This window comes from Pan troglodytes, chromosome 12, assembly GCF_028858775.2.
Source record: "Pan troglodytes isolate AG18354 chromosome 12, NHGRI_mPanTro3-v2.0_pri, whole genome shotgun sequence".
Classification (NCBI taxonomy): Eukaryota; Metazoa; Chordata; class Mammalia; order Primates; family Hominidae; genus Pan; species Pan troglodytes.
In genome coordinates, this window is record NC_072410.2 from 11,000,516 (window position 1) to 11,024,015 (window position 23,500).

The window sequence follows — 23,500 nt, forward strand, 5'->3', positions numbered from 1 at the left end:
CACCTACCACCCTGGCTAATTTTTGTATTTTTAGTTGAGATGGGGTTTCACCATTTTGGCCAGCCTGGTCTCAAACTCCTGACCTCAAATGATCCACCTGCCTTGGCCTCCCAAAGTGCTGGGATTACAGGGTGTGAGCTGCCGTGCCTGGCCTTTATTCCTTATATTGATTATTTGTGCCTTCTGTTTTTCTTCATCAATTAATCTGCAGTTTCGTAGTTACATTATTCTCTAGAAAGAACCAACTTTGCTTTAATTCTATTTTATACTAATTTTCTATTTCATCAATTTATTTTCTAGATTATATCAGTCATTTTACATTGTTTGGGCTTATTTTGTCCAAAGATTGATTGTTAGCATTTCTTCTTTCTCAGCACATCTAAACCTATACATTTTTCTTAATGTACTATTTTACTTGTAGCCCCAAAGTTTTTTAAATTAAATATTCTTTTATAAAAGTAATATATGCAGATAGTTTAAAAAGTCAAGAGGTTATACAAGAATTATCATGGAAAAACAGCAGTCCTTCATATCATGATGATTTTTGTAGATGCTAAAAAAAGCTTTCTGCTAAATTCAACACTCATTTCTTTTTTTTTAATGGCTTTATTTATTTTATTCTATTCTTGAGGATTGTTTGTGTGTTTCTAGAAATTTGTCCATTACATCTAAATTAATACATTGACATGTGATTGTTCATATAGATTTATTATTCTTTCTTTAACTATTCTTTACTTTTTTTTCTTTTTTTAAATTATACTTTAAGTTCTAGGGTACATGTGCACAACGTGCAGGTTTGTTACATATGTATACATGTGCCATGTTGGTGTGCTGCACCTGTTAACTCGTCATTTACATTAGGTATATCTCCTAACGCTATCCCTCCCCACTCCCCCACCCCGCAACAGGCCCCAGTGTGTGATGTTCCCCACCCTGTGTCCATGTGTTCTTATGGTTCAATTCCCACCTATGAGTGAGAACATGCAGTCAACATTCATTTCTTGTTTTAAAAAAACACTAAAGAAAATAAGAATAGATGGATACTTTAAAAGTTTTTTATTGTGATAAAATACACATAATATTTACCATCTTAACCATTTGTAAATGTACAGTTAAGTAATGTTAAGTTCATTCATATAGTTTTGAAACCATTACCACCACATATATCACCAGAGCTCATGTTTTTAATCTCAAAACTAAAACCCTGTATCCATTAAACAAAAACTCCCCATTTCCTCTTGTCTTCAAGGCCTTGACAGCTACATCCTGTTTTCTGTCTCTTGTGATTTTGACTACTTTAGATATCTCATATAAGTGAAATCATACAGTATGTCCTTTTTTTATCTCATATAAGTGAAATCATACAGTTTGTCCTTTTTGACAGACATTTCTGTCACCACCATCCTATTTTCTGTCCCTTGTGATTTTGACAAATGTAGGTATCTCATGTAAGTGAAATCATATAGTATTTATCCTTCTCAACAGGCTTATTTCATTTAGCATAATGTCCTCAAGATTCATCCATATTGTACCATGTCAGAATTTCTTCTTTTTTTAGGGCACAGCCTCCTTTTGCCCTGGAAACACCCAGACAGCAGGGCAGGCAACTCCACCCACCCCCCCACCTCTTGTAGCCAGACAGGCCAGGCCACACCTGCTAGAGCTTCCAACCCAGTGGTCCCACTTCTACCTGAACTCTGCAGGCAGGTGCAACCCCGTGTTTACTCAGGAAGTAAACAGACAACAGATTAGGGCTGACCTAGCAAGGATACAACCTATCTGTCAACTGAGGTTCCTGTCTGAGGGAGAGCCCCATGGACAAGAACACTCAACAAAAGAAACATGGGCACAGAGACAGTAATCAGAGAGGGCTCCTCCAAGACCCAGGAGCAGGCTAGAATCTAAGCCAGTCAACTGATCCCACCTTATACTGTAATCAAACCCTCAAGGTTATCAAGAAGAAAAAAGCAAAAAATCTACCCAAAGGACAGCAACTTCAAAGATTGAAGAACATCAGCCGATATAAATGAGAAAGAACCATCATAAGAACTCTGGCAACTCAAAAAGCCAGAGTGCCTTCTTACCTCCAAATGACTGTACCAGTTCCCTAGCAATGGTTATTAACCAGGTTGAAATGGCTGAAATGTTACAAATAGAATTCAGAATATGGATAGGAACAAAGATCAATGACATACAGGAGATAGTCAACCCAATCCAAGAAATCTAAGGATTACAATAAAACAATACAGGAGGTGTTAGACCAAATGACCATTATAAGAAAGAACCAGACTGACCTGATAAAGCTGAAGAACACACTAGAAGAATTTCACAGTGCAGTCTCAAGTCTTATCAGCAGAATCAACCAAGCTGAAGAAGGAATCTCAGAGCTGGAAGACTGGCTCTCCAAAATACCTCAGTCAGACAAAAATAAAGTAAAAACAATAAAGAAGACTGTATTAGTTCGTTCATGCATTGCTATGAAGAAATACCTTAGACTGGGTAATTTATAAAGAAAAGGGGTTTAATTAGCTCATGGTAGGCTGTACAGGAAGCATGGAGGCATCTGCTTCTGAGGAGGCCTCAGGAAACTTACAGACGTGGCAGAAGGTGAATGAGGAGCCAGCATGTCGCATGGCCAGCAAGAGAGAGAGAGTGGGGAGGAGCTACACACTTTTAAACAACCATATCTTGTGAGCATTCACTCACTATCACTAGGACAGTACCAAGGGGGATGGTGCTAAACCATTCATGAGAAATCTGCCCCCATGATCCAGTCACCTCCCCACCTTCAACATTGGGGATTACAATTCAACATAGATTTGAGCAGGGACACAGATTCAAACCATATCAAAGACTGAACAAAACCTCTGAGAAATATGAAATTATGTAAAGAGACCAAATCTATGACTCATTTCCGTCCCTGAAAGAGAGGAAGAGAAACCAAGCAACTTGGAAAACATATTTCAGGATATTGTCCATGAAAATTTCCCCAACCTTGCTAGAGAGGCCAACATTCAAGTTCAGGAAATACAGAGAACCTCCGCAAAATTCTACACAAGAAGATCATCCTCGTGACAGATAGTCATCAGATTCTCCAAGCTCAAAATGAAAGGAAAAACGGTTAAGGGCAGCCGGAGAGAAGGGGCAGGTCACCTACAAAGGCATCTTTTTTGTTTGTTTTTGAGATGGAGTTTCGCTCTTTTTGCTCAGGCTGAAGTGCAATGGCACGATCTCAGCTCACCACAACCTCTGCCTCCCAGGTTCAAGTGATTCTCCTGCCTCAGCATTCTGAGTAGCTGGGATTACAGGCACGCACCACCATGCCTGGCTAATTTTGTATTTTTAATGGAGACGGGGTTTCTCCATGTTGGTCAGGCTGGTCTTGAACTCCCGAGCTCAGGTGATCCACCTGCCTTGGCCTCCTGAAGTGCTGGGATCACAGGTGTGAGCCACCGCGCCCAGCCCTACAAAGGGGTCTTTAGGCTAACAGCAGACCTATCAGCAGCAACCCTACAAGCCAGAAGAGATTAGAGGCCTATATTCAGCATTCTTAAAGAATTTTCAACCAAGAATTTTATATCCAGCCAAACAAAGTTTCATAAGCAAAGGAAAATTACATCCTTTTCAGACAAGCAAAGGCTAAGGGAATTTGTTACCACCAGACCTGCCTTACAAGAGGTCCTGAAGGGAGTGCGAAATATGGGAAGTAAAGACCATTACTGGCCACTGCAAAAACACACTTAAAAGTACATAGGCCAGTGACACTATATAATGCAGCCACACAAACATGTCTGCATAATAACCAGCTAACAATGTTATGACAGGATCAAATCTGCATGTATCAATACTAACCTTGAATGTAAATAGGCTACACACTCCAGTTAAAAGGCACAGACTGGAAAGCTGATATAGAAACAAAACCCAATGGTATGCTGTCTTCAGGAGGATCATCTCACATGCAATGATGCCTTTAGGCTCAAAGTAAAGGAACGGAGAAAAATCTACTAAGCAAATGGAAAACGTAAAAAGACAGGAGTTGGCTATTCTAATTTCAGGCAAAACAGACTTTAAACCAGCAAAGATTTTTAAAGACCTATGAAGTGACTTAAATAACCACACGATAATAGTGGGAGACATTAAACACTCCACTCACAGTATTAGATCGTTGAGGTAGAAAAGTAACAAAGATGTTTGGGACCTGAACTCTATACTTGACCAAATGGACCTAGTAGACATCTGCAGAACTCTCCACCCAAAAACAGAATGTACATTCTGCTCATCTGCACATAACACATACTCTAAAATTGACCATACACCCGGGCATAAAATAATCCTCAGCAAATTAAAAAGAAAATCACCCCACTCACACTCTCAGACCACTGTGCAAGAAAAGTAGAAATCAATGCTAAGAAAATCGCTCAAAACTATACAATTACATGGAAGTTAACCTGGTCCTGAATGACTTCTGGGTAAATAATGTTGTAAATAGTGTTGTGAAGACTTTCCCTTATGTTTTCCTCTATGAGCTTTATAGGTTTAGCATTTACATTTATGTCTTTGATCCGTTTTGTGCTAATTTGTGTATGTTGTCTAAGACGGTGGTCCAACTTCACTGTTTTGCATGAGGAGATCCAGTTTTCCTAGCACCATTTGTTGAAAGACCGTCCTTCCTTCATTGAATGGTCTTGGTACTTCTGTCAACAATTATTTACCATAGACGTGAGGGTTTATTTCTACCCTCTCCACTGTGTTCCATTGCTCTATATGTCTATCTTTTATGCTGTTAGCACACTGTTTTGATTACTATCACTTTGTATTGAACTCAGGAAGTGTGAGTCTCCCAAATTTGTTCTTTTTCAAGATTTTGGCTATTTGTTCCTTCAGATCCCATATGAATTTTAAGACAGATTTTTCTATTTCTGGAAAAAACCATCAATTTGAATTTGATAGAGATTGCATTGAATACATAGATTGCTTTGGGTAGTAATAACATCTTAACAATATTGTCTTCCAGTCCGTTAACATGGGATGTCTTTCCATTTATTTATGTGCCTTTGATTTCTTTCAGCAGTGTTTTATAGTTTCTGTTACACAAGTCTCACCTCCTTGATTAAATTAATTCCTAAGTACATTTGGCCCTTGAATAACAGAGGAGTTAGGGTTACTGACCCCTGCAGTAAAATCTGCATATATAGATGCAGTCAAAAATCTGCATATAACTTTTCACTCCTCAAAATCATAACTAATAATAGCCTACTGTTGATGGGAAGCCTTACCAAGAACATAAACAGTCGATTAACACATAAGTAGACTCTCTCTATATATATGTTTCCAAATTGTAGTGAATCTCCAAAAAATTTTCCAGTGTATTTATTGAAATCTATATATAAGTGGATTCATACAGTTCAAACTTGTGTTGTTCAAGAGTCAACCGTATTCTATTCTTTTTGGGTACTGTAAATGGAATTGTTTTAATTTCCTTTTTAGACTGTTCATTGTTTGTGTGTAGAAATACACCTGATTATTGTGTGTTGAGGTTTTCTACATAGAAGATCATTGGGGGGATACTTTTTTAACATGATAAAATATGCTATACCTTAATAGGAATGCACCATACTCAATAAGGCAAACAGTAGAGGCATTTCCACTAGAAGAGTCTATGTTCCATTGAGACTGCCTGGTTTCTAAACCTTGAGTAGAGTTCCCTTCTGAAAACATCTGCCTTTGGGGTGAGGTTCATTTAAGAATGTCCTTGATGAAGCAGTAACAATTATTAATGTTATTAAACCTCATATACAGTCTTTTCAATATTATGCCTAGAGAATGGGAAGATAGATGAAGTACTTCTGCAACTGTATTCCTAAGAAAAGTACATGTGCTGTGTTATCTGAGTTGCAAGCTGAATGAGTTGTTTTTCATGACTGCTATTTTTACTTGAAAGAACAACTGAGAGCTGGGTGTGCTGGTATGAGCCTGTAATGCCAGCTGCTGTGGAGGTGGAGGCAGGAGTTTGAATTCAGGTCCAGCCTGGGTAACACAATAAGACCCTATCTCTACAAAAAAAAAAAAAAAAAAAAAAAAAAACCACAAGAAACCAGACACACATACAAACACAAACCCAAACAAAGAAACAAAACCAAGGGGCAACATTTTTTTTCAGATATAGATGTTTGACAGGAACTTTTTCAGAAATGAACAGAGTGACCCTGTCACTTTGAGGAGGACAACTGAAAATATTTGTCATCAATGATAAAATTCAAGCTTTTAAGCAAAAATTATAATTTTAGAACATCTGATCTGTCCCTGTGAGCTTGAAAGCTTTCCTGTACCTAAAGACTGTTTTGGCAAGATTCATTGGTGATATTAAAGAATGTAACTTTTTAAAAACACTCTACTATATAATGAAACATGTGGAAGATCGCGTAGATTAGTAAGCTGATATTTTCTAAATAAACAATGCACAATATGACAGAATTATACATGCATAAAGCACCCATCCAACCTACAAAGACCAATGGATTTTAATGTAACAGTATAAAAAGTTCATTGATGTGGTTTCAGATTTTATACTGCAACTTGAAAATGTTTCCATTTGCTTTTAATATTCATTTGCCCATCACTTTATTTTTAGCTTTTCTTTTTTTTTGAGATGGAGTCACCCAGGCTTGAATGAAGTGGCACTATCTTTGCTCACTGCAGCCTCTGCCTTCTGGGTTCAAGTGATTCTCATGTCTCAGCCTCCTGAATAGCTGGGATTACAGGCATGTGCCACCATGTCTGGCTAATTTTTTTGTATTTTTAGTAGAAGTGGGGTTTCACCATGTTGGCCAGGCTGGTCTCGAACTCCTGAGCTCAAGTGATCCACCCGCCTTGGTCTCCCAGAGTGCTGGGATTACAGGTGTGAGCCACCGCGCCTGGTCTGTTTTTAGCTTTTCTGAATAATTTTTAGGTTTGTTTCTTGTATGGAACATATGTAGTTGGGTTTTGCTCTGCGGGCTCAACCAAAAATCTTTTTCTTTTGATAAGTGGATTAAGACCATTCACATTTGTTGAAATTACCAAATGTTTGGTTTAGTTTCTGTCATTTTATTGTTACTGTGTTTCTTTCTCTATAATGTGTTTTCTTTGTTTTCTATTAAATTTTTCTTTCTTCATCTCATTTTTTGTTCTCTTTCTGCTTTTGTCCGATAATGTTTATCATGTTTCCATTCAAATGTATTCTTTCTTGTAATATAGTCTTCATTTGTAATATAATTTTTTTCTTGTTTGCCATGTCTGAGGTTAGTCAACTCTTGTCTCATTATTTGTATTTTTTTTTTTTTGCTTCAGTTCTAATCTTAGTTTTTGAATTTCAATTCAGAATGTTCTTTAATTTTCCCAAAGAGGGGTGTTTAATTCTGTTTGGATTTTTGCTTGTTTTCTTCAGCTATATGTTTTTTGTTGTTGTTGTTTTGGGAGATGAGAACTGGGAGTAAGGGCGGCTCCGCTGGTAATTTTCATGAGCTGATGTATTTTTGTTCTCTGTTTTCTTCTGTAGGTAGCAATGTACAGATAAAGAGTACTTTAACGCCCATGCCTGTTCAAGACTGTTCAAGACTGGTGATTTGGAGTAGTTTACAAGATTCCTCATTCAGAGTGCCCTCTTGTGTGACTGGGGTGATGTGCAGCTTCCATAATGGATGGGACAGAGAGCTGGGATCTAATGTACAAGTGAAGGGCTTGGTCTTCCCTGAGACATTCCAGCCATTGGAATAGGAGAGGAGCATATATGGCAGAGGTGATGGCTGGTGGGTAAATGTGATAGTAAATTGTAGAAACCTCTTCTGATTGATTGGATTTCCTTCATAAAATAGGAAGCAAGGTTAGGCTGAGTGAGGGTGAGTAAAGAGGTGGAGGAGGTTTGAGGAGAGAGAACTGCTCGGAAGACACTGGTAGATGGACCATAAAAACAGAGTTAGTTCTCTTTATGACATTAAATAGTTTTACAACATATTTTTAATGGTTCACAATTTCATTTTAGGGCTTAAAATAAATTATGGTTCTATGATTTTTTAAACCAGTTTCCTATTGTTAGACATTTGTTTCCAGTTTCTTACTATTATAAATAAAGTGAAACAATATCTCTTACTATACCATTTCTAAATTTAGAGTTCGTAACTTTTCTGTTGTTAAAATATAAGAATATTTATCTTTCTCATTGGTTTATAAACTGTAGTCAGATTATACACTTGTGTGAGTTACAGACTTTAGGAGTGTGATGGTATCATTAACACAAGATTCAAATACAAATGTTCCAAGTACAAATAATAATGAGATTCTAAATATGCAGTTTTATATAGTAATATTGATTATTGGTTATTATTAGACAAATACTATGAAATGGAAACTCGTCATTATATTGTTTTATTGTTGGGAAAAGTAATAGTATTACCAACTTGCTGGACATACAGAGTACACCAAAGCTAGTGATACTTCTTAGCAAAGTCCTATTTGAAAATAGGAATCAAAGTTATTTTCATTGTTATCTAATCCTGCTAAAGCAAGAAAGGGAATTGCATGTACTCCAAGCAAAGGTTTATCAGACAAGACGAAAGAAAGCAGGAAACAAGGGTAAATCCTAGGCCCTTAGAAGCAGGAAACTGAGGAATGGAGAGCAAGTCATCTCTCAGTGCCCTTTTGCTGTCTGCCCAGGTTGATTGGTTCGCTTCTCAGCTGTGGCTCGGGAGGTGGGCAAGGCACTTCTTATTTAAGTCTCGTAACAACCTTATACAGTGGATAATGCAATTCATTGCATAGAAAGGGAATAAATAGGAATGCTTAATTTTTTAATTTTCATGAGCCTTGTCAATACTTGTAATTAATCTTATACTACAGTCTAGCAGTTTACTTCCTAATATTACTCATGTATAGTTTGATACTTATAAAGTATAGATTTTATATATAAAGTTTATATATAAGGAAAAAAATAATTGTTATATTTCTGAGGCAGTACCCATCTCACTTGTAAACTTAAAAGACACCGCAGAGATTTGAGGGACTCAGAAGTCAAATAGAGTAGGTTAAAAACCTCTTATTTTTCAAATAATTGTTTTAAGAAACAAGCATACCTGTGTAAGTGAAATATCTTAATTTGTGTTGAATCAAGTTAGGAGACAGAGATTCTCATGAATGTGTCCTGTGTTCTCAAAGCAGCTGCTAGCCTGTGGGTCTCCTACCTGGGTTATGGCAGCACCTCACAGCCAATCACTGGCCTCCATTCTCCCCTTTCCTCTGTACAGTTTGCTCTGGTTCCTCAGAGCAGATTTCCGAGTATACTGCTTCAGCCATGCCCCCACTGTGCCGTTCCCTGAACCAAGAGCCATTCGTCTCAAGAGCCATTCGTCCAAAGTACTCTATCACCTAGCCATTGTAGCCATACCAAGCCGGGCTTCCTACTTCCCTCTGCTCCCCTTGGTTTCCTCCTGTGAAGTAAATCTCACTGACCCTTGATGCAGCTCCAAGCATATATAATATATATATAATAAAACCATAGTCTAAAAAATTCAAACCAGGAGAAATAAAGCCAGAAAGTTGTATGGGAAAAATCTGCACAGATTTATTTGGCCAGCATGGTTATCATGGCTCTATTGAATTTATCCTTGACCGTCTTTAAAGCCAAAGCAAACGGGATAAAGTGATCAACTACTTACCTCTCAATACCAGAAAGGAGGCAGGAGGCAAAATCTCTCAATAATTTCATAAAAACAATTCTTAGCTGGGCTCAGTGGCTCACACCTGTAATCCCAGCATTTTGGGAGGCTGAGGTGGGCGGATCACGAGGTCAGGAGATCGAGACCATCCTGGCTAACATGGTGAAACCCCATCTCTACTAAAAATACAAAAAATTAGCCAGGCGAGGTGGCGGGCACCTGTAGTCCCAGCTACTCGGGAGGCTGAGGCAAGAGAATGGTGTGAACCCCAGGGGGCGGAGCCTGCAGTGAGCTGAGATCGCACCACTGCACTCCAGCCTGGGCGACAGTGAGACTCCGTCTCAAAAAAAAAAAAAAAAAAAAATTCTTAAGTGGGTCTTCATTATGGAAATCACAGAATAGAATGGACAGAATTCTCATTTCTAAAATTCTGTGTGACAGGTTTCATATGGGTCTTTTTATGGTCAGTTACTAAAAGCCACATAATAGTAGAACTCAATTTTTTTTTTTTTTTTTGACAGAGTCTTGCTCTGTTGCCCAGGCTGGAGTGCAGTGGTGCGATCTTGGCTCACTGCAAGCTCTGCCTCCCGGGTTCAAGTGATTCTCCTGCCTCAGCCTCCCAAGTAGCTGGGACTACAGGTGCATGCCACCACACCCTGCTAATTTTTTGTATTTTTAGTAGAGACTGGGTTTCACTGTATTAGCCAAGATGGTCTCGATCTCCTGACCTCGTGATCCACCCACCTCGGCCTCCCAAAGTGCTGGGATTATAGGTGTGGGCCACCGCACCCGGCCAGAATTCAATTTTTATCTGTTGGTGAGATAATATAGGTCAAGTATATAGCCTTTTGGTGTTTTAACTTGATCCAATTGTAGAACTTTAGGAATTCAGACCCTGAGATGTTAAATGACTGTCCCCTGTTTTAATAGGTTTCCTGACTTTCAGCATAATTGTCTTAGTTCACTGACTAGTTTCTTATAAGCATAACCACTGGGGGGTTACGTGCAAGGATTTCTTCAGGCCGGGTGCAGTGGCTCACACCTTGAATCTCGGCACTTTGGGAGGCCAAGGCAGGAGGATCACTTGAGTTCAGGAGTTTGAGACCAGCCTTGGCAACATAGCAAGATCTCATCTTTACAAAAAATTTTTAAATTAGCCAGGCATGGAGGTGCATACCTGGAGTCCCAGCTACTTGAGAGTCTGGGGCAAGAGGATCACTGGAGCCCATGAATTCGAGGTTGCAGTGAGTCCTGATTGTGCCACTGCACTCCAGCCTGGGCAACAGAGCCTTGTCTCTTAAAAAAAAAAAAAAAAAAAAAGGATTTCTTCTGAGTTGTGCTTGCTGAACTCAAAATACTAGGTGATTTGGTAATGCGCCTAAAGAGCATGGGGCTCCTCCTGCCAATTATAAGCAAAGACATCACATTTGGAGTTTGGCAAGATCAGAATATCTCAGGTTGAGCACCTGCTGAATGCTAGGATTGTGTCTATGCATTTTAAATCTATTTTTAATCTTTACTACAGTCTTATAATAGGGATTATGACACCAGAACAGAGACAGCTGTCTTAAGATTTCAAGGGGTGCTAGCTGAAGAAAACAGAGAGGAAAGTTGGGAAGAAGCTGGATCCTTGATAACAGCTGAGCCATGGACTTAACCAGTCTTAGATGAGCGATACCCCACCTTCAGATTTCATGTCATACCACCTGAAATAATATATTTTCATTATTGTTGAAGCCATTTTGATTTGGGTTGTCTACTATGCTACCTGCAGCCAAAGGGAAACTAATAAATGTGAACTAAGAAGCAAACCTACATTCTTCTTCCCAAAGTCCATGTTTCTCCCCCTCGCCATCCTCTTCACCAAAAACTACATTCATTGTATTCAGCTCCCGCAAAGAGCACACATTAAAAAACAGGTTTAAGGAAGTGTTAGACACTGAATGTCTGCGACCCCCAAAATTCATGTGTTGAAATCCTGACTCCTAGGACTAACTATTAGGAGGTAGGGCCTTTGGGAGATGATTGGGTTTTGAGGGTGGAGCCCCTCATGAATGGGATTAGTGCCCTTATAAAAGAGGCCCTGGGGAGCTGTCTCCCTTTTCCACCATGTGAGGACACAGCAAGAAAATGGCTGTCTACAAAGCAGGAAGCAGGCCCTCACCACACACTAATATACCAGCACCTTGACCTCCCCCCGTCTCCAGAACTGTGAGGAGTAAGTGTTGTTTAAGCCACCTAGTCTGTGGTATTTTTGTTATAATAGCCCAAATGGACTAAGAAATGAAGAGAAAGTAAGATGGGGGGGGGGCTATTTTCATAATAAGGAGCAGAAAACTAGGAAGAGTAGATATATTTAGAAGGGTTAAGAGGAGAGGGGAGAATGTATATGTTTGGATAGGGAGGGACAAGATGCCCAACTCATCTTAAAAGTGCTGTTGATTCCTGTGAAATTTGTAACACTCATTTACATTATTTAAAAATAAACTAAATTCGAACTTGTCTTGGAGGCATGAAAGAAAAAAAAAGACATGTTTTTAGTTATTGTATGTTACTCTGAGCTACACATTATTTAACATCTCTGAAACTGGAATATATTTTACAATTGATAGACTCATTTTAATTAGCAGGTTATTGTTTTCTTAGCAGTACATAAGAAATGGTGAATCTTATTGATTCAGTGGCATTTAGATTCTATTAAATATAATTTTTAACTGAAGTTGTACATAGTTAAATAAAAGTTTACTATGAAATAAAGTTTGTTATGGAGTTTATTATGGATGAGTGAATTATAAAAGCATAATGAAGGTTTTTTCAATGAAAAAGAGTGGTTCTTTGCCCCCTCTCCTTTCTGTAGGCAGAGTTCTAAGATGGCTCCCAAGATTCCTCTTCCCTAGTGTATACGACCTACATAATTCCTCCTCTTGGATGTGGGCATTATTATGAATATGATGGATTTCACTCCCATGATTAATTTTTATTATATGGCAAATATGAAGATTTGACATTTGATGCAATTAAGGTCTCAAATCAGTTGATTTTGACTTTAAAAAAATGTGGGGCAGATTATCATGGGTAGACCTCAATGAATCAGGTGAGCCCTTTAAAGAGACTGGGCCCTTTCTGAAGTCAAAGATAGGAAGCATCAGAGAGATTCTGCTATTAGCCTTGAAGAAGTAAACTGCCATGCATCTAGGACTTGTGGACAGCCGCTAGTAGCTGAGGGCAACCCCCAGATGACAAGAAGTGGAGATTTCAGTCTTATAACCACAGCCACTTAATCTGTCAGCAACCTGAATGAGCTTGGAAGAGGTGCTCCAGGCTTATTTTGTATCTTCCCACCGTAGCCCTCAGATCAGCCATTTCTCCAAGCAGCCCAGATTCCTTTTAGTTAAGAATAGCATTTACAAACCAATACTGGTCGCTAGATGTGTTCATTACTACTGAATGTCACTGCATCTAGTGCCTTCTTAAGACACAACTAGGGAATATGTGTCTTGTGTGTATGTATAAATGTACACACATTTACATCTATATTTCAACATATATTGGAAACCATGATTTCACACCAGCATCTTGAATTCCAGTCCAATTTTCTACCTTTCCTTTTTTTTTTTTTTTTTGAGACAGAGTCTCACTCTGTCACGCAGGCTGGAGTGCAGTGGCACTATCCCAGCTCACTGCAACCTCTTCCTCCTGGGTTCAAGCAGTTCTCCTGCCTCAGTCTCCTGAGTAGCTGGGATTATAGGCATGTGACACCATGCCTGGCTAATTTTTGTATTTTTAGTAGAGACGGGGTTTCGCCATCTTGGCCAAGCTGGTCTCGAACTCCTGAGCTCGGGTGATCCATCTGTCTTGGCCTCCCAAAGTGCTGGGGTTACAGGCGTGAGGCACCGTGCCCGGCCTGTTACCTTTCCTTATTTTTAACAACCTTCTTCAACAGCGAGAATTCTGGATCCCAATATCTTTAATATACATATTAATTTAATTGATTACGATCTCCATCGCCCCTGCAGCTACCTACTGCTACCCCATCTCTGAGTGAAGGATAAGACTCTGATACTCTTCTGGGCTTCAGGTATACCGAGCCATGCCCCTGCCACCACATTCTCCACCTCATGTAAAGACACTGCCCTCACTCTGCTTGGGCTCCAACACCTCATGTCAGATTGCCATCACCAATCTGGATTCCTCCCCATCCCTTTCAGAATTCAGTGCCCTGTATCTTGCACAAATTCCCTCCTCACCCTCCCCAGGCTCAGACACCCCGTGCTGGGCTGCCAGCATCACCACTCCCCACACAAACATCTCTCATTCCACTTGGCGCTCCGGCTCCACTTGGTAGATTCCACCTTTAATCCTACTTCACCCTCATCCTCCAACACCCCAGGCCGGGCTGACCTGTGCAGATGTCAATTTCACCCTCTTTTGGCTCTGACACCCTTTTTTGGGCCACTCTTCTAAGCAGATGGCCTCCTCACTCTGCTTGGGCTCTCACACTATGTCAGGTGGCCATCCCGTGAAGACATGCATCTTCCCTATATAGGGTTCCTACATCCTGGGTCAGATTTCCATCTTCCTTTTGTGACTTCAATTTTTGTCTGACTCCATTTTCCTCACCCTGCTCAGGCTCTGGTGATAGCCCATGCTTGGTTACCCTCTCATGTTGACATTCTCAATGTAGTCATGTTCTGACACACTGTGTCTCTGTCTCCCCTTTCTCACTCTGGAGATGCCATGCTTTGTGGGCCCATTAAATTATTTCTTCACTCCCTAAGTTTATGGTATATTTCTTTATTACTTCTAATTGTCAAAGTAAGCCTATGAGGTAGATGATGTCATTGCCATTTCACACCAGAAAGCTAAAATGGTTGAGTTTTTCCCAGGGTAATTCAGCAAATGATTGAGCTGGGATTTGAACCCAAGTCTGTCAAACTCAGAAGTTCTGAAGCACTCTTCATACTAAAACACCTCCAGAGAAGCAGCCGGAGGTGCAGATAAAGGGGGAAAGGTAGCCTGTTTCAGCAGAAAAAGCACCATGTTTTCATTATTGTCTTGTGTTTGCATCCCATTTTCTTCATTTTTAAGCGGTGTGACATTTGGCAGTTAATCTTTCTGAAACTTAGTTTCTTTATCCGGAAAATGGAGCCAAAAATAAAATCTGTCATGCCTACATTATGATTTTGATTTGAGATTCCAGTGAGGTAATGGATGTAAATACACTGAAAAATTTAAGGGACAATACAATGGAAGTTGTCTAATATGCATTTTTAAGGGAACCAAAAGGGATCTTGGGGAGGGGGTGGATTGTCCAAATCAAATGCCACATCATCATCACCTTTTTCTGAAATCAGCCATTCATTCAAGATAGGTCCAGAGGGTTAATTTGGGTCATTTGGACTAGAAATATATTTATGTTATTACAAATGAACTGATCCCCAAATGTCAGAGGAACTTGAAGTTGTCACTTTTAAGTTATGATTTGTTTCAAGAAGTTTTGCCTGGAAATATAAATTTTGGAGTTATCAGCATGTAGATAATATTAAAAACTATCAGACTGTATAAGATTATCTGGAAAGTTAGTGGAGATAAAAAGAGAGAGAGTAGTAATCCAGTACTGAACCATAGGGTACTCCATAATTAAGAGTCTGAGGAAATAAGGAAGACTCAGCAAAGAATACCAAACAGAAATGGCCAGTAAAACAAGAAGGAAGAAGTGGATGGATCAAACAGAATACCAACAATAAAACATAGACCTAAATCCAGACATAATAACTCAATTACATGTAAATGTCTAAACTTCAAAAGCCAAATCCAGTCCCCAGTCCACTATGTGTGGTTTTTTTGTTTTTTTGTTTTGTTTTGTTTTGTTTTTTGAGATGGAGTCTCACTCTGTCACCCAGGCTGGAGTACAATGGTGTGATCTCGACACACTGCAACCTCCGCCTCCAGGATTCAAGCGATTCTCCTGCCTTTGCCTCCCGAGTAGCTGGGATTACAGGCACCTGCCACCATGCCCAGTTAATTTTTGTATTTTTAGTAGAGACAGGGGTTTCACCATGTCGGCCAGGCTGGTCTTGAACTCCTGACCTTAGGGGATCCTCCTGCCTCAGCTTCCCAAAGTGCTGGGATTACTGGTGTGAGCCACCACCTCCAGCCCAGTCCACTATGTGTTTTTGTAAATAAAGTTTTATTGGAACACAACTATGCCCATTTGTTTACATGTTGTCTATGGCTGCTTTCCCAATACAACAGACTTTAGTAATTGCTACACAGGATGTATGGCTTGCAAAGCCCAAAATATTTACTTTCTGCCTTTACAGAAAAAGATTGTCAGAACGGATTTTTTAAAAATGACCCAACTATATGCTGTCTACAATAAAGTCACTTTGGTGAAAAGTAAAAGGATGGGAAAAAATGCAACATGCAAACATTAAACAAAAGAAAGATGGAGAGGCTATATTAATAATAAAATAGACTTCAGAGCAAAGATAACTTCAAAAGATAGAGTCACTGCATAATAACAAAAGGGGTGACTTGTTATGACATTACAATCCAAAATGTGTACACATTCTAAAAACAGTGAATCAGAATATGAAGCAAACACTGGCAGAACTGAGACAAGAAATAGACAAACTTACAATTATATTTGGTAACTTCAACACTCCTTTCTTAGTAATCCATACAACCAATAGACGGAACAAATATATAGAAGAACTGAGCAACACTATCAGTTAACTTGGTCTAATTGAAATTTATTGAATATACCTCAAACAAGAGTAGAAAACACATTCTTTTTTTTTTTTTTTTTTTTTGAGATGGAGTCTCTCTGTCGCCCCAGCTAGAGTGCAGTGGTGCAATCTCTGCTCAATACAACCTCTGCCTCCTGGGTTCAAGCAATTCTCCCGCTTCAGCCTCCCAACTAGCTGGCATTACAGGTGCCTGCCACCACACCCAGCTAATTTTTGTATTTTTAGTAGAGACAGGGTTTTGCCATGTTGGCCAGGCTGGTCTCGAACTCCTGACCTCAGGTGATCCGCCTGCCTCTGCCTCCCAAAGTACTGGGATTACAGGCATGAGCCACCTTGCCTGGCCAAATACATGTTCTTTTCAAGTGCTCATGGAGCATTGACTAAGATAAACCATATCTTGGGTCATAAAATAAAACAACAAATTTAAAAGTATTGAAATAATTCAAAGTCTATTCTCTGTACATAATGGAAGTAGATTAAAAATCAGTAAGAAAGCTGAACACAGTGGCTCACACCTGTAATCCCAGGACCTTGGGAGGCCAAGGCAAAAGGATCACTTAAGCCCAGGAGTTTGAGACCAGCCTGGAAAACAGAGTGAGACCCCATCTTTACAATTCTTTTTTTAATCTGCCAGGCATGGTTCTGTGCACCTGTGGTTCCAGCTACTTGGGAGGCTGGAGTGGGAGGATCACTTGAGCCTGAGAGGTTGAGGCTGAAGTGAGTCGTGATTGTGCCACTGCACTCCAGTCTAGGAAACAGGGTGAGATCTTGTCTCAAAAAAAAAAAAAAAAGCAGTCAATAAGAAAGATAATAGAAGCCCAGGCACAGTGGCTCACACCTGTAATCTCAGCACTTTGGGAGGCCAAGGGCAGGTGGATTGCTTGAGCCCAGGAGTTTGAGACCAGCCTGGCCAACATGGCAAAACCCGGTCTCTATAAAAATTAGCTGTGGTGGTGTACATCTGTAGTTCCAGCTACTTGGGAGGCTGAGGCACAAGAATTGCTTGAACCCAGGAATCTCAAGTCAATAATCTAAAATGGATTAGAGCTAGAAAAAGTATAGCAAAATAAATCCAAAGCAAAATGAATGAAGGAAATGAAGACAACTGTAGAGATCAATGAAACTGTAAACAGAAAAATAATAGGGAACATCAGTGAAACCAAAGCTTTGTAGGTCAAAATCAATGAAAAAAAGTCAGTTAAACCAAGTTCTTTGTAAAGGTCAGTAAAACTGATAAACTTTTAGGCAAACTGATAAGGAGCAAAAGAGAGATGACAAAAAATACCAGTGTTAGGAATGAAAATGGGAACAGTACCAGAAATCCTGCAAGAAATGAAAGGTATAAGAGAATACTACAAACAGCTATATGCGCACAAATTTGAGATTATAGATGAAATACACCAACTCCTCTAAAATCACAAATGACTAAACCCATATAAGAGGAAGTAGATAACCTGAATTAGTCCTTGTAACTATTGAAGACATTGAAGTCATAGTTTAAATTTTATACATAAGAAATCTCCAGGTTCAGATATTTTCACTGGCAAATTCTACCAAAATTTATAAAAGAAACACCACCAATTCTACACTGTCTCAACATTAGGAAGATGTCAATTCTCTCCAAATTAATTTAGATTTAATATAACTCCCATAAAAATCCCCAAATAATTTTTTTGTACATATAGACAAGATCATTCTAAAATTTATATGGAAAGGCAAAGGAACTAGAATAGTCCAAACATTTTTTTTAAAAGAATAAAATTTGAAGACTCATGCTAGCTGGATTTTAAAAATTACTATAAGCTACAGTAATGAAGATAGTGTGATACTGGTGAAGTGACAGACAAACATATCAACTTAATGGATTAGAGATTCCAGAACTAGGTCCACACAAATATGAGCAACTGATTTAATTGGTGTATTTAGACTGTTATTTACATTTAATGTAATTATTGATATGTCAAGACTTAAATTTGCCATTTTATTATTTGTTTTGTTATCTTTGTTGTTCTTTTTTTCTTTTCCTGCTTTCCTGTGGGTTACTTGAACATTTTTTAGAATTCCATTTTTATTTCTCTATAGTATTTTGGAGTGTATCTCTTTGTATAGTTTTTTTAGTAGTTACTCCATACATATATAAAATTTATGCATATATAACAGTCCAAATACACTTAATATAATTGCTGGTAAGCTAGAATTTTATGTTTGACATTTTGTTATTGGCTTTCTGAGTGTCATGTCCTTTTTGTTTCTCTATTCCTCTATGAATGTCTTCTTTTGTGTTAAATATATATTTTCTAGTCTATTATTTTAATTCCTTTGATATTTATTTTACTATAGCCATTTGAGTTATTTTGTTAATGATTGCCCCAGGGATTATAATTAACAATGTAAAACAATCTAGTTCAGATTGACACCAATTTAATTTCTATAGTAGACAGTGAAAACCTGTTCCAATATGGCTTTTTTCCCGTTTCCCTCTTTTGTACTATTTTATTTATACCAATTAAATTTGTATACATTATAAACTCATCAACACAGTTGTATAATTGTTGTTTTATGCAGTTGTCATTTAAATAAGGTAAAATTTAACAGTGTCATAAACAAAAATATATTTATATTGTCTTTTATATTTACTTACATAATTTCCTTTATTGGTGTTCTTTATTTCTTTGTGTGAATACAAGTTACTCTCGAGTGTTCTTTTGTATCAGCCTAAAGGACTCCCTTTAATATTTCTTATGTGGTATGTGTGCTAACAATACATTTTCTCCATTTTTCTGTATTTGAGAATGCCTAAGTTTCTGTTTTCTTGAAGAAGAGTTTGGCTGATATCGAATTCTTGGTCAACAGCTTTTTTTCTTTGATCTCTTTGAATATGTCCTCCCACTGTCTTCTGGCTTCCATAGTTTCTGATGAGAAGTGACCTGTTACTCTTATTGAAGCTCCCTTATACTTGAAGTCTTTTCTCTTACTAGTTTAAAAATTCTTTTTGACTTTCAACAGTTTGACCATGATGGGTCTAAGTGTGGATCTTTTTGTCTTTATCCTGCTTGGAATTCTTTTAGCTTCTTGGATGTGCATATTAGTGTTTTTCATCAGATTTGGGGAGTTTCCTGCCTTATTTATTCAAATACCCTTTCTTTCTTTTCTTACTATCTTCTCCTTCTGAGATGCTTATTATACATATATTGATATGCTTGATGGTGACCTCACAAATATCTAAGGCTCAGATAGTTTTTCTTTTTTTTTTTTTTTTGTTCCTCAAGCTGGATAATATCAATGACCTATGTTTAAATTCACCGATTCCTTCTTCTGCCTGCTCAAATTGTCTCTTGAGCCTTCTTGTGAATTTGTTATTTCAGCCTTATACTTTTCAACTTAATATTTCTATTTGTTTTTTTTAAAAGTTTCTATCTCTTTATCGATATTCTCTATTTGATGAGACAACCTCCTTTAGACATGGTTTTCTTTACTTTTTTTGAAAATATTTATAATAGCTGATTTAAAGTCTTTCTCTAGTAAGCTGATATGGTTTGGCTGTGTCCTCACCCAAATCTCATCTTAAATTGTACTCCCATAATTCCCACATTTTGTGGGAGGGAGCTGGTGGGAGATAATTTGAATCATGGGGGCAGTTTCCCCCATACTGTTCTCGTGGTAGTGAATAAGTCTCATGAGATCTGATGGTTTTATCAGGGGTTTTTGCTTTTGCATCTTCCTCATTTTCTCTTGCCACTGCCATGTAAGAAGTGCCTTTTGCCTCCTGCCATGATTCCGAGGCCTCCCCAGCCATGTGGAACTGTAAGTCCAATTAAACATCTTTTTCTTCCCAGTCTCAGGTATGTCTTTATCAGCAGCATGAAAACGGACTAATACATAAGTTCTGAGCTTCCTTAGGGATAGTGTGTATTGACTGTTTATGCATGGGAGCATACTTCTTTGGGCCCCCTTTTTTTGGTAAGTTCATAATATTTTATTGAAAATTGGACATTTTAAACAATATAATTTGTCAACTTTGTCAATCATACTACTCCATCCAGGGTTTGCTTGTTTCTGCTTATTGTCATTGCTGTCTGTTTAGTGTTTTTCCTGGACTAATTGTGTAAAGTTTGTATTTTTTTATTCTGTATGACTATTGAAGTCAGCACTTAGTTAGCTTAATAGACAGCCCTTGATTGGGCAGAGATTTTCTCAAATACCTTGAACATATGAGTCTTCCAGTCTTCATAGAGGAACTCTGTGTGTGAGTTGGAACATACCTTCAATATTCTGGCTGAGAATTTACAACTCTGCCTTAGGCTTTACTTCCTGCATGAGAAGTACCTCAAGCTGGCCTGAGATAAGAACTTAGGACTCTTTCAGGTCTTTCTTGGGCATGTTCTCATCCCTGCACATGCATGGTCTTCTAGATTCCCAGAGATGTGTCAGAGCTTTTCAAAGCCCCCTGTAGATATTTCATTTCCCAGTTTTTTTGTTTGTTTGTTTTTGTTTTTTGCTCAGCCTCTTGTTGGCTCTGGAGGTAACAACACCTCCAGTTGCAGTATTAAACAATTGCTACTGATTGTTTTTGACAAATGATAAGGCTGTTCACACAGAGTGAGCTCTTGAGTCTAAGCCCTGAGAAGGTAGCTTTTCAGTAAGCTGTGAGATCAAATAGTGAATTTTAGTTGGGGGTGGAGTTTTTGAGAAGCTCCCAACTTGTTCTACTCACTCCAGTGACTAGTAGGTACTAGTTTTCATAGCTGTTAAGGTTGCAGGGCTTTCAGTCTTCAAGGCTCATACTGTGGAGCTGGGGAGAGGAGAATGACATTAGAGAAGTTAAAATGCCACAGGCATTTCACCAAGATTCAGCTGTTTTGCTTGAATAAATTCTCTTCCAATTGTTGCTAGCCTTCAGTTAATTTCCAGATTCTGAAAAAGTTGATTTTTGACTGTTTTGGCAGTGTTTTTATGTCTTTCATAGAGGAGTGGATTTTTGAAGATTTTTACTCTGCTGTTCCAGAGGTAGAAACCTTAACTCACTTTTAAGTGTGGTTTGACATCACAATACCTTTTAAAAAAAACCCTGCACTTAAAAATATATATTTCTAAATATATTTCATATCTATATATGTAATATATAAATAGAAGTATATATATAAATAGAACTATATATGTATTTATGACTGGTATGAAAATTGAACATGTCGTCTTCTAGTACTTTTATTTCAAAATCACCTTTCCTTGCCTGGCATGTCCAGAGACTCATCTTCCTGGGGAACGCAATTGCACTCAGAGGAATGAGACAGTAAACAATTAACAGATAAAGTGCACATGACTGTTAGCAGGAAGCTCCTAGTTCATAAGAATTCGGGACCTTTACTCCATGCTCCAAATTTTTAAACTACCTTTTTAAGAGACTCCACAGAAGTAGTCTTATTTGCCATTCCCATAAGTCTTAAATAAATACAAGCTTTGTATCCCAGCTGTATCCTACATAAAAATACTTCAAATTTATTTGCCTGGATGTGTTGCTTGGCAGGTATATTTGTTACATAATAATATAAACTAGACTTTAATCTTGGACTTCCTGAATGAATTTGTGATTCAGCCCCATATCTGCTGACACACCAGCTCTTTTCAGCCTTCCATATGCCCACAGACTGTAAGCCAATTTAAACTTCCTCATGTAGCTGAACTCAGTTAGGTAAACCTGGAATCAACAGAAATGCTCCTTATTTCAGCCAAATGGACATAAAACAGTCATTTCAGTCCATGAAGGAGGAAAGCCTGCTTGCTGTGAATTCCTTATTATCTCAGAGACTGAATGCCTGTCCTTGTGTAGCTGTGAAGGATTCTATGTTCTCCCTAAGTTGGGGAGATGATGTGAGTGGCCCCTCAGGAAACAGAAACCTTTCCAACCTCCCCTGGCTCCTGCCACTCTGGACTGCCTGCAGTTCTGGAGGGCTGTGTTCTTTGGGATGTGTCCTACACCTAAATCTGAACCAGGGGAGGAAAAAAAAAAAAGAAGGGAAAAAATGCCCTTGACTTTTAAAATAAGATGTGCAGGCCTTCTGCCAAGGAGCTGGAACAGCAAGGCAGGGAACAGGGTACCCTGGAACAAATGGGAGACCTGAGAGATCTTCACCTGGGAAGACACTGCTGGGGCCCATGGCCTTTGTTCTGTTAAATCTTGGCAAGGACCTGTGACAGGGCTGTGGTGTGGGAGCTGCATGATGGTCCATGAAACAGGCCTTCTGGGCCCACCCATGAATGAGCAAGGGTCTGTTGTTCAGAACTCTCCAGGTCAAATCACAGGATTTGTAAAGAGATTCAGGACAGCAGTCACTGGGCCCTGCCTCCTGCCTCAGAGGCCTCACTCACATTTCCTCTGTTGTCAGAGGCAGCCTTAGTGAACCAGGCAAGGGCACATCTCGCTTTCCACCCTCCTTTGATCTCAGCAACCCTCACACTCCTTGTCTCAAATTGTCCTCGCTGACATTCTGGAAGCTGTGGAAGGGCATTTAGTGTACCTGCCCCACCCAAAGCTGTATTCTCTGCAAGGATCAAGCACATAAAAGGCACTTGCTCAATATTCATCATTAACATTTAAAACATTTAAATGGGTGCTGCTTTTTTCCATCCAACAATATGAAAAATGGTGACCTTTAAGTGAAAGAGAATAAATAGGATTTTAAAAAACATTTAGGCTGGGTGTGGTGGCTCACACCTGGAACGCCTGTAATCCCAGTACTTTGGGAGGCTGAAGCAGGTGGATCACCTGAGCTCAGGAGTTCGAGACCAGCCTGGCCAACACGACGAAACCCCGCCTCTACTAAAAATGCAAAAATTAGCCGGGTGGTGGTGCACCTGTAATCCCAGCCACTTGTGAGGCTGAGGCAGGAGAATAGCTTGAATCTGGGAGGCAGAGGTGGCAGTGAGCCGAGATTGTGCGACTGCACTCCAGACTGGGGGACAGAGCGAGACTACGTCTAAAAACAAAATAAAACAAAAAACAAAAAAAACCATTTACGCCTTATCCATGAAACAACATAGATGGAGGTGATGTGTCCTTCT

At 38.9% G+C, this 23,500-nt stretch overlaps 2 protein-coding genes across 3 annotated transcripts in view; one reads left to right on the plus strand and one right to left on the minus strand.

Moving 5' to 3' along the window:
- ZC3H8 (zinc finger CCCH-type containing 8) overlaps positions 1-8,147 on the plus strand; it is a 45,309-nt gene extending 37,162 nt beyond the window's left edge. For both annotated transcript variants that reach the window (XM_063788918.1, XM_063788919.1), the window contains one exon: positions 7,538-8,147. The gene's annotated coding sequence lies outside the window, so the exon portion shown is untranslated. The remainder of the gene's footprint in view (positions 1-7,537) is intronic.
- FBLN7 (fibulin 7) overlaps positions 1-23,500 on the minus strand; it is a 103,305-nt gene that overhangs the window by 19,009 nt on the left and 60,796 nt on the right. The gene's annotated exons all lie outside the window — the stretch shown is intronic.